General features: G+C 42.1%; 2 long non-coding RNA genes across 3 annotated transcripts; both read left to right on the top strand.

Annotated features, from left to right (window-relative positions):
- The first annotated feature begins 2,878 nt into the window (after nucleotides 1-2,878).
- On the top strand, nucleotides 2,879-4,804 carry LOC134442820 (uncharacterized). Of its 2 annotated transcripts, none has more exons than XR_010033469.1 (3): nucleotides 2,879-2,957; nucleotides 3,611-3,720; nucleotides 4,216-4,683. It is a non-coding gene; the product is annotated as an uncharacterized LOC134442820 (long non-coding RNA). The 2 variants fall into 2 exon arrangements; XR_010033470.1 differs by lacking the exon at nucleotides 2,879-2,957 and adding an exon at nucleotides 4,720-4,804 and having other exon boundaries at nucleotides 3,288-3,720; nucleotides 4,216-4,298.
- A 629-nt stretch (nucleotides 4,805-5,433) lies between these two features.
- On the top strand, nucleotides 5,434-6,809 carry LOC134442821 (uncharacterized). The gene is made up of 2 exons (XR_010033471.1): nucleotides 5,434-5,476; nucleotides 6,635-6,809. It is a non-coding gene; the product is annotated as an uncharacterized LOC134442821 (long non-coding RNA).
- The last annotated feature ends 4,052 nt before the right edge of the window (nucleotides 6,810-10,861 follow it).

Genomic DNA, 10,861 nt, shown 5'->3' with positions numbered 1-10,861 from the left:
TTGGTTTTGTTCCAATTTGCAAATGATCTTAAGACATTGGAGATGATATTTTCTGAAGGAATTTTCAATATATTTTAAGAAAACAAGATGGCGGCTTGATGAATTCTGGTGAAAAAATCACAGAAAATGTGCCCTTTCTGAGGGGGTTGCCATGCATATCTTTCAAAGTTACTTCGCACAGCTTTTTGGTAGGGTAGCAAGTACCTATCCAAATAAGCCCCGCCCCTAACTCGGTACATGGGCTCTGTAGCGCCCCCTTAAGTCATGGGCCTATGGGGCGGGTTCAGAATAAAGTTCAAGCTACGGACTTCAAAATTTTTATGAATGTGTTTCTGACTAAGACGAACAAAAAATGTCATGCAGTGACATGGCCACGCCCAACAGGAAGTGAGATAATTGGACCTCTTATTGAAACAGGAAGTTGGCCACCATTTTAGTTTGCAGTGTTTTTAAAACAGTGCAAATGCACGTGTTCATACATACATGAATAAGAACTTTTTCTATATGCCTACTATGGCAAACTGATATAGCGCCACCATGCGGTAAGCAATTGAACTGCAATAAAAGTTAAATCCTTACATATCTTTAATATCTCATGAACCGAACATTTAGAGACTCCATTTTTGTTTTGGGCAGGATGTGGCGGGATTTGGGGCGATATGCCTTGAACCGTAGGTGCGAGGGCCCGTCATCGCCGCTCGCGGCTTTAATTATTATTATTATTATTATTATTATTATTATTATTATTATTATTTCGCGTCATGAAAAGAACATACGAGTAAGTGTGATTAATTCGATTAATTAATTTAAAATTCTGTAATTAATTAGATTAATTTTTTTAATCTACTGACAGCCCTAATATTAAGTAATGTAGAAATGGAGTTTTATGAACATTGTTACACTCTTCATATTTACTGAATTTTTTTCAAGTCTTAATTTATTGAGAAATAACCATTTAAGGATTTTGTTTCCCATTAGAGGTGAGCTTATTAGAAACCTTCGAGGAAATACAGTGATGAAATGTTATGCAATGTAATGCAATATTCAGTGTTTATCAAATTTACCATTAAGCTCAAACAAATATTTGAGCGTTTTAAAAACACCGTAGGACATTCATTTCACACCGTAGGACATTCATTTCACACTAAAGGACAGAAGTGAAGTGATTTGTATGTCAACAGGACAATTTTGTACTGAATGCGGGACTTCACTGGGAGCCAGTGAAGCTGTCTGAGTGTGGGAGTGATGTGTTGCCACGGCTTCGTGAGAGATATAATTCTGGCTGCTGAATTTTGAACATACTGTAGTCATTCCGAGGCTTTCTTGGGTAGGCCATACAGTACCCCATTGCAGTAGTCCAGGCGGGAAGTAATGAAAGCATGGATAAATGTTTCGGTCACAGAGTCGGAGAGTGAGGGCCGGAGTCTGGAGATGTTCTTGAGATGGAAAAAGGCAAATTTGGTGATGTTTTTGATGTGAGACTGGAATGAGAGGGAGGGGTCAAAGACGACAAGTAGGTTTGCAGCCATCCAGATTTTAACGTTGTGCAGGCAGTTGATGAGTGGTGAAGGTGGGAGTGGGACAGAGGACTCAATGCTGATGTACATTTGGGTATCGTCTGCATAGCTGTGAAAATTGAGACCATGGTGACGGATAATATTGCCAAGAGGGAGCATGTAGATAGAGAATAAGAGGGGGCCAAGCACTGATACTTGGGGCACGCCGTGGTTGACCGGGGCTGTTAAAGAATTTGCATCCTTAATGGTGACATATTGTGTCCTTCCAGTGAGATAGGAGTTGAACCAGGCAAGTGCAGAGTCGGTGAGGCCAAGGTAGTCATGGAGGCGGGTCAGGAGAATGGCATGGGAGACAGTGTCAAAGGCTGCGGAGAGGATGAGGAGAATGAGAAGGGTGATGAGTTCTTTATCGGTGGCTATTAAGAGGTCGTTGGTGATTTTGATGAGAGCTATCTACAGTATGTACTGTGGTGAGCTCTGAAGCCAGATTGAAGGGGTTCATGAAGGTTGTGGTGCATCATGTGGTCTTGTAGCTGGGTAGCTACAGCTCTTTCCAGTAGTTTGCTGAGGAATGGTAAATTTGAAATCGGCCTGTAGTTGCTTGGCTCGTCGGGGTCAAGGGTTGTTTTTTTTAAAGTCGGGATGACAACTGCTGTCTTAAAGTTGGTAGGCACCACACAGATGTCCACACAGGCACCACACAGAGAGCAGTTGATGATGGAGGTCATAGCTGGGCAGAGTGTAGGCAGGCATGCCTTCACCAGTGGAGTGGGCATTTGATCCAACTTGCTGGAGGTAGATTTTGATTTCCGATTTCTCAGCAAGTGTGGAGAAGGAGGATAGACAGCAGCCAGGTGTGTGGCTCACGGCAGTAGGGTTGTAGTCCTCAGGGTACCAGGCAGGTATAGATGGAGAGTACGCATGACGGAGCTGTTGGTGGATGCGGTCAACCTTCAGCTGGAAGAAGTTTTGGAATTGTGAGCATAGCTCAGCAGCATTGGATGGTTGTGGGGCATTAGGAGGGCTGAGAAGACAGTTGATTGTTGAGAATAGCTGCTTCGGGTGGTGTTGTTGATCGTTAATGAGACTGGAGTAGTGGGATGTTTTTGCCCTTACATGGCTTTTGAAGGCCTCATAGTGGACGACAAGGCCAGATTTTTTTGTAGCGCCTCTCGAGCCGACGCCCTGCTGCCTTCATTTGCCGCAGGTCAGGGGTGAACCAGGGAGCTGGCTGGCTGTATGACACAGATCAGGTCTTTAGGGGGGCTTGTCGGCGCCTTACCTGTCGCTTCTGCCTTACCTGTCGCTTTGGGGTCCTAGCTGCGTTGCCCTGGTAACAACTGTAAACAAAAGGCTGCAGTAACTGCTCCGCTCCCTGACAGGATTTTTCATTCATTCGTGCCAATGAAACAGGAGGCCTCGATTCGTGCAGAAGATAAGGTACGTAACTGAGATATAAAAATATATATGTAAGAAAACTATTTAACCTAATAGACTAACCTTGTATACGGTACATTCTAACAATATATTTCTAAAGTTTTGAGTCATTCCCGTTCATTTGAAGCGTAATTTCCCCCTTACTGTGGCTAGTTTGGATGAGATGACTTGACCCTAGCTAGCATAACATAAATGGCAGCTAGCTCTACACTATTTCGGGCATTCGTTAACAACAGAGATACTGTTGCTAAGTACCTCTGCTAACAATCAGTGTTCAGATAACTAGCGCAAACGTGCCGAGATATCTTGTTTATTATCAAAAAAAAACGCTTGTGTTGTGCCATGGCTTATATGGTGATGACGTTTGAGATTGTAAATTTACGGGCCACAGATGTGTCTATGGTAAGGCCGACCTGACGAGATAGCTGCCTACTGAGGTTTGATTGGATATGGACATTGTTTATTTCAGAAGGAAAATGTTTGGAGTGGAATTGTTTGGAAGACAATCTTGGGACAATTTTGCTCTTTGGGTCTTTGTGCCAACCATGCCAGCTATCGTAGGGTGCTCTGGGAACTTCTTAGATCTGTTTACTGTATGTACACTTACTGAAATAAGCATTTTGTTTACATAAAATCCCTTGTCATTTCACCACTAGGTTTGAAACCCAGACAGCACGAAGCATCTTGCCGACGTCAAAATCAGATCAACAGACAGGGACATCAGCCTTCTCTTGGGAATAGGCCAGATATGCCATAACAAGAAATGGTAAGTATATCACTACATAAGATCCATAACAAAATACTCCTAGTTAAATCTTAAATGTGACCTGGTGGCATTATTGCGTGAATGCTTATGTTGCACACTTAATGAATAAGGTCCTCAAGTGTGTTGAGTTTTGCTTACATTTTCCTCAGCATAACTGTACAGCTGACACCGCAGCCTTCTGTATCATAAAAAAAGCCTGTCACTTCCACGTTTCGTTCTTTATGTGACCGAAGTCACTGGCTACTGCACCAGAGAGGGTCTCTGCACTCATTGCTGGTCCTATGATGCCATCTATTGGCGAAAACGTGCAACAGCATAATTAAACTAAAAGACAACTTCTGACAGGACAACAAAAAGACAGGGAGTGAGAATAAGGGAATAACAAAAAGACAAAAATGGGGGGTCCACTACACTTGCATACCTGATTGTGATGCTGTCACTCATTTTCTAGTCTATATCTTGGACTGAAAAAGGATTACATTATTATGTTTTCAGGTGTTTTACCCCTGCGGTTGTGAAGAGGATGCTGTGGAGGTGGCAGCATGAACGTGTCACACAGACATTGGCTAAACTACTCGGTAGGTACAACGAAATAAAAGAAACCACCCCCTCAACCCTGTTTATGCTGCACTGTACCTATTATAACCAGTTTTTATATAGACCATTATTTGAAATACTATGAGAGCCTTTCTGTTAGGATACTGTACAGCAGGGATGGGCAACTGGAGGCTCGGGCGCCACATGCAGCCCAACTTCTCACTTTTTAAAAAAAGAAAAAGGACAGTTTTTAACCCCCTATAAATCAATAGTGTAAGCATTCAGGTATAAATAAAGAAAAAGTGAAGTATCCTTTTGTAAATTCTCTCAAGTGCGTGGTGATGTGGCCCACTGATTGTGGTAATTAAAAATGTTGGCCCACCTTATAATGAAAGTTGCCCACCCCTGCTGTACAGCCTACAGTGATACTGAGACCGACTTATTCCTGTCTTTATTTGCCAGGCTTCTACACTTGCCCTCAGAGTTCACATATGGTGACGTGCACAGGTGTCCAGTCAGGTTCAGACTGATGCTGGTAACAAGAGGAAAAACATGCTAATTGGTAAGTGAGATCCCTGCTTAACAAAAATCTACACAGCACAACAAGTAAGCCTAGTTTGTGGTATCAAATGTAAAATGGAAGTTTCATCAAAAAGTTGTAGAACACATCTGAATAAATTGCAGGCCATCAAAGTTGTGAATGGGCAGGGAAAACACAACCAGTAGGCTTTATGAATTACTTTGACTCAGCACAGCAGAGCAGATGCGATGCTACCATTCCTTGGGAATATGACACAGAGGTCTTAATTGTGGAAAAAATAAATGTCAAAACGTCTATGATTCCCAAAGTCCACATGGGGTATATTCTACAAGAGGAGTATTATATTAAAATTCAGATGAGACACAACAGATACAGCTTACTTTCTTGTAGACTGAAGACAGAGGCCACTTAGATAAACTACTCTACACACACCCAGAGTGAACCCAGAAGCACAATAATATGCCTGCAACTGGGGTGTGTTGTAACACTCATAACTGCATTACCACAAAAAGTAATGCAAGACTGTAATCTAATAGTTTTGTACTGCAATGTCGCCTTGGATTTTGTCTGTTCAGATGCTGTGTTGCTGCCAGTCCACGGATGTACACAAATGGCTCACCTGGAGGAGGAGGGCGGTCAACGACATTACTCAAGTATTGACAACAAATGTGCTCTACGGTAGGTTGGTTATTACAAGTAGAGAGTTGCTTGTGCACAATCCCTGGTGCTGAACAAAAAGATTACGTATTTTTTGAAAATGAATCTGAATCTGAAGTGGTGAATCTGAGGAAGACTGAGAGGTCGAAACGTCATTGCCAATGAATGAATGAATAAAAAGAAGAAAAAATAACTTCAAGAAGAAAAATCCAAAGAAGTGTGCGAACCTTTTTTCAAAGAATAGGTTGGTTATTACAACCCATATACAGCCCCTGGCAAAAAGTATGGAATCACCTGTCGTGGAGGACGTTCATTCACTCGTTTTTATTTTTTAGAAATATGATGGATCACAGACCCGACTCAGAACTGAACTCATTTCAGCTGGCGGCTAACTGGTCTCATAGGAGTCCATGTTAACTGCTAGCTCGGAGGTAAAATTTGCACTGCCGTTCTCAGAGAACGGTTGAAAGTACAGGAGACAGGTAAAAGACAGTTATTTAACTCAAGGGGATGTGTAATATGAGCTTATTTCCAAAAATGGGACAGTATCACTTTTAAATGGTCAATGGCAAGGTCCCAACCTGTAAAGATGTTCTGTCACTGTTATCAGAGACATTTGAAGCCAAATTGATGAAGGATACCGTTTTTTCTCATTGATACTATTACTCCGAGGCTGTAAGTTGTTCCAAAATCCAGAAAAAGTTTTTGAAGTGCCCTATGCATGCTCTAAAAAAGTAACTCTTACTTACTAACGGAATTACTTTTCATGATTTCTTTTGGTGTTTCTTAAGGCCAGACAGTTGCCCTTTGAAATGAGTTCAGTTCTGAGTCGGGTCTGTGATCCATCATATTTCTAAAAAATAAAAATGACTGAATGAACATCCTCCACGACAGGTGATTCCATACTTTTTGCCAGAGGCTGTAAAAACCTAACTTGCTCAGCCTCTGAGTCACATAAAAACATGAAATTAGTTGCATTTAAAAGCCAAGACCATCATCTTGCATGAGAATGGACAGGAGTCTGCATATTGGAATGCACCCATGTCACTTTAGGCGCCTTGGACAATGCATCGTGTATGCAGCATCAGGCTAAAATGGGTTAATAACACACACGCACGCACGCACGCACGCACGCACGCACGCACTCTCCTCTAATCTTCTCTCTTTGCCAAACTTTAGATGACATTTCCAGCATGTCCAACTCATCAGCATCAGGGGAGATTCGGTGAAGGTGGTGCACCATCCAGGACCAGTCATGGGCCACCAACACCTCTGCAAAATCTACACTTCTTGTGAACCCTGTAGAAGACACTACAACCACAAAACTGCTAATAAACCATCACATACTGCATCACATCATGGTTCTCCATGTGTTACTGCACCCTCGGCACAAGTTCTTTGCTAGATTGCCATCTGGCAGATGCATCAGGACAGGAATGTAGCTACTATTTGTGATTATATCTTCCCACACTCTTACTTGCTTTGCATGGCAGTGTGTCTCAATGTGTGTCAGAATGGAAGGTGTCGCACCATTGAAGTCAATGGGCAGTGGCATTGCATCAGGGTTATAGAAGCCCAGATATCCTTGATGCTTTGATGCCAGCTGTTTTTTTGTGATCTGGTCACCCACACTTCCCTCTTCATTGTCTCATAGATTTCCTTACCACGCTTTGGTGCTTTGGTGGTATGGACATTCTAACTCACCAGAAATAAAAAAACCATTGAAAATGAATGGAAGGTTATGTCTGGTGATTTCTGGTAAATTAGAATGCCCATAACATCAAAGTGGCACTGGATTACTCAACCATTTGTCTCTTAAAAGATAGTTTCTGCCAATTTCAATATGCTGTTGTATAGCTCATGCTACCCTTGACTTGTCAGTAGGCTACCCGGTGATGATGGCATTCTTTTGACTCAGCTCTTTCTGAGATCTGAGCTATTCTAATGGGGGCAGACTTTGATTGTATTAAAAACCTTCTTAACATAGGCCTAATCCAAATACTATCCCAAAAGGTATCACTGTCTGTTTGCTAGTTGTCTGCTGATGTTGCATAACCTTTTGAATGTTATTGGGAATAAATGAAGATGTTTTTTTGAAATGTAAACAAACGCCTGCCCCCATTACAATGCCATGGGTATGTGGAAGAGCTGTCCCTTACTCATGCACCTGTTTAACAAAATGTTATTTTTATTCAAGTATGCATCTGTGTGTCTAGGGGTATGCAGTGAATAAGTTTTATATATATATATAAATGGCACATTACTTTATACTGTAAGTTATTTCAGATTATTTAAAATGGCATCTGGGAATTCCAAAATGAAGGTGAAATAAAACACTGGTGTCCGTTTTATGTGGCTCTAGATATATTGTAGTACATGGGGGAGGGGGGGGTAGTTTTCTTTTATAATCTTTGTGTAGCATATTCAACCTCTTCTCAGTTGCATGGCTGAGACTGTTCAAATAGGCTACTGCCTGCCAATACTGCAAGCTTCTACTTAGTTGCATTTTAACGTTGTTATGTTGTAGAGAATACAATTATTATATAATTGTTACCAGGTAAAAACGAAAAGCAAGTTAATGTAATCCAGTCACTTGCTCAGTCTGTCATAGTAGCAATATTCAGTCAATGAGTGCATTCCCTCGTATTTTAGCGTTTTGCGTGGTATCTGTGGGGATCAAGGTAAGCAGATCGTGGAAATAGTAGGCTATAGATAGGTTATAGATGTAAAATAGTATACTGTATTAACTTACAGATGTAAAATATTTCGCGGCCAATATAAACTTAATGTACCGGTGGTCGTGTGTTACACAACGTGCTACATTAGCTTAGCAGTAAACATAGTAAATCAGGGGGTATAACAAGCCTGTGTCGAAATTCATTTCAGTACATCAAGATCGATAAATGCGACGCGATTTCAATGTAAATGTTCTGCTTCGCGGTGCTTTGTTTTTAAATAAAAACGAACAGTCTACCAGGAAAACTTAAAATACGATTGTTTATGAACAGGCGATAACCCGGACAGCCTCTAAAACATGGATCGTTCATTTCAGCCAATCAGGTGACAAGAGCGACAGATAAGGCAGAAGCGACAGGTAAGGCGCCGACAGAGCTACCTAGGGTGACCACCTGTCCTGACTTCGGCCGGACAACCCAGCCCCTTAACTTTCTAACCTAGCGTCCTAGCGCGCACCCATTGCTTCGACTTGCCGAATCCCCGCCTCCGTGGAGAAAACAGTGAAGTTGGCATTCTAAACTGTAGGCAGAAATCAGGGAACAGCGCTGCCATCTTACCTCAGACTAACTCAGCTGCCAACAGCAGTTTTACTTGTAAAACAATATTTTTTGGGGGAAGGATTTTCGCATTTCATTACCTCACTCCGATAAAGGAGTCATCAGTAGCCTACCACTAACTTAGTCTAATATTGTATCAGAGACGGCAGGTTACGATAGACAAATCCTTCCGTTGTTGTCTGTGTAGGCCAGGGGTGCCCAACCTTTTTTTAACCGAGATCTACTTTTGAAGTTGATGGTCTGCCGTGATCTACCAAATCAAATTTAAGGATGTCAGTATGAAAATTTAAGACCACCATTTATACCATTATTATGAACAAAATGTTTTTAGTAGGCTACTATGGCCGTATCTTTTCAGTGTGTTTTTAAAGTGTGTTGAATAGCCTATCTTTACAAAGCAATGCAGCACTGATAGTATGCAGAGATAATTTCAGTCATACACAAGTCATAAACAACTGAAAAAAAAATCAAAATGATAAACATTTGGTATATAAAAGGCATATGTAGGCACATAGGCCCTATTTCTAAAATATGATGAAGCATTATCATGCCTTCAGTGGTAGGCTACAAATTAAAAAGGGCTCAGAAATTCACCATTTGTTATGGTATAGTAGGCTAGTTAAGTTCACTTTACTATGAGAGAGAGAGAGAGAGAGAGAGAGAGAGAGAGAGAGAGAGAGAGAGAGAGAGAGAGAGCAATGAGAGAACTCATTGGATTGGTTAACACCCCTGTTAAGAGTGACTTCTTCTATGAAGGGTTTTTTTTTTTCAGCTCTCTGGGACAGTAGCACAGCAAAGGCTTTCTGTTGTGAGTTTGGCCAATTGTTTTGTCCACAACTGGAGCAAGAAACAGCACAAATTGAAGAGAAATCCATACATTTCAACAACTCACATTTCCCTTACATGCGTCACGCAATGTAAACGCAGTTAGCGATGATGCATGCGACTAGCGATTTGGACGAAGATCCTCGCATATCGCCGCGTCATAACGCATCGTTGCGCACATGTTCTGTTACTCACCCGATGTTACATGTGTGCACACATGAATCAACTGCAGTACCCGTACGGTCACTTCCTAATGCTTTCCCCTCATTCTGTGTTACCGTGGGACTAATTGTCTAACCAGTACAGTACCAGCAGCTTGCTACAGCCTACTTTTGAAAGACAGTATTTTCCCCTTCACATTACATGTCTCGCGATCGACTGCCACTCCCCTCGAGATCGACTGGTAGCTCGCGATCGACTGGTTGGGCACCCCTGATGTAGGCTATTTCATATATTTTTTTAAAATGTATTTTGGGTAGTCATGCATTCGTAGGCCTAATAGCCAACAATTAATTTGATTTACTTTACTCAAAGTTGGTCAGAAGTCTGTTTATCAGCGGTGTTTTAAGGGAGGCAAACCGCTTCTGTCAACCTTTTTTTTTCATGCAGACGCTGGATGGAGCTCAAAATACAGACAGCGCCCGTGCAGAAAGACGTTTCTTTGCCCTGTTTGTAAAGTTGTGAGAACCCTCGTATCGTTGTAAAGGCATTTAGCGGACAAACTTAGTTGCACTAGGCCTATGCGTTGCCACCAGTGCAGGAAAAAATAGGAAACAGACAGTAGACAATAATATAGTTACCTTATTTAACTTTCATACAGTCAGTTAATGAACTTCATATAGGGCTATTGCACGGAGATTTCCCCGACATAAGGCGACAGCAATACAGTTAATTCGCTGGGCGAAGTCTGGGGTTATATCTGGAGTAACATGGCGGCCGCAGATATCGGAAACGCGACCGACTGTTAAGGTCTAGTTTGCGTCAATGACGTTGCCTCGCATCTCGAGGCCATAAGCAAAAGGCTAGGAGGAAAGGAAAGACAAAGAGAGGGACACACGGATGTCGTGAACAGGTCGTAAAAACGGACCGATGGCCACCCTAGGGATACCACATCCAGGCTAGTAGCAAGAGCTGTGTTGTAATGCTCAACAAGGCCGTCCACGGAATGAGCAGTGGGATGAGGGGTGAGATGTGTTGCCAGCATGTTGGACAGTGTAGATGTAGACACATGTCTTATGTTCCTGAACATAATTGTCCGTTTGGCAGGCTGTTTGGGTTGAGGCAGGGG

Source organism: Engraulis encrasicolus, unplaced genomic scaffold, assembly GCF_034702125.1.
Source record: "Engraulis encrasicolus isolate BLACKSEA-1 unplaced genomic scaffold, IST_EnEncr_1.0 scaffold_248_np1212, whole genome shotgun sequence".
NCBI classification, from domain to species: Eukaryota; Metazoa; Chordata; class Actinopteri; order Clupeiformes; family Engraulidae; genus Engraulis; species Engraulis encrasicolus.
Note: the sequence above shows the minus strand (reverse complement) of the source record. Positions and strands in the feature narration are given on the sequence as shown.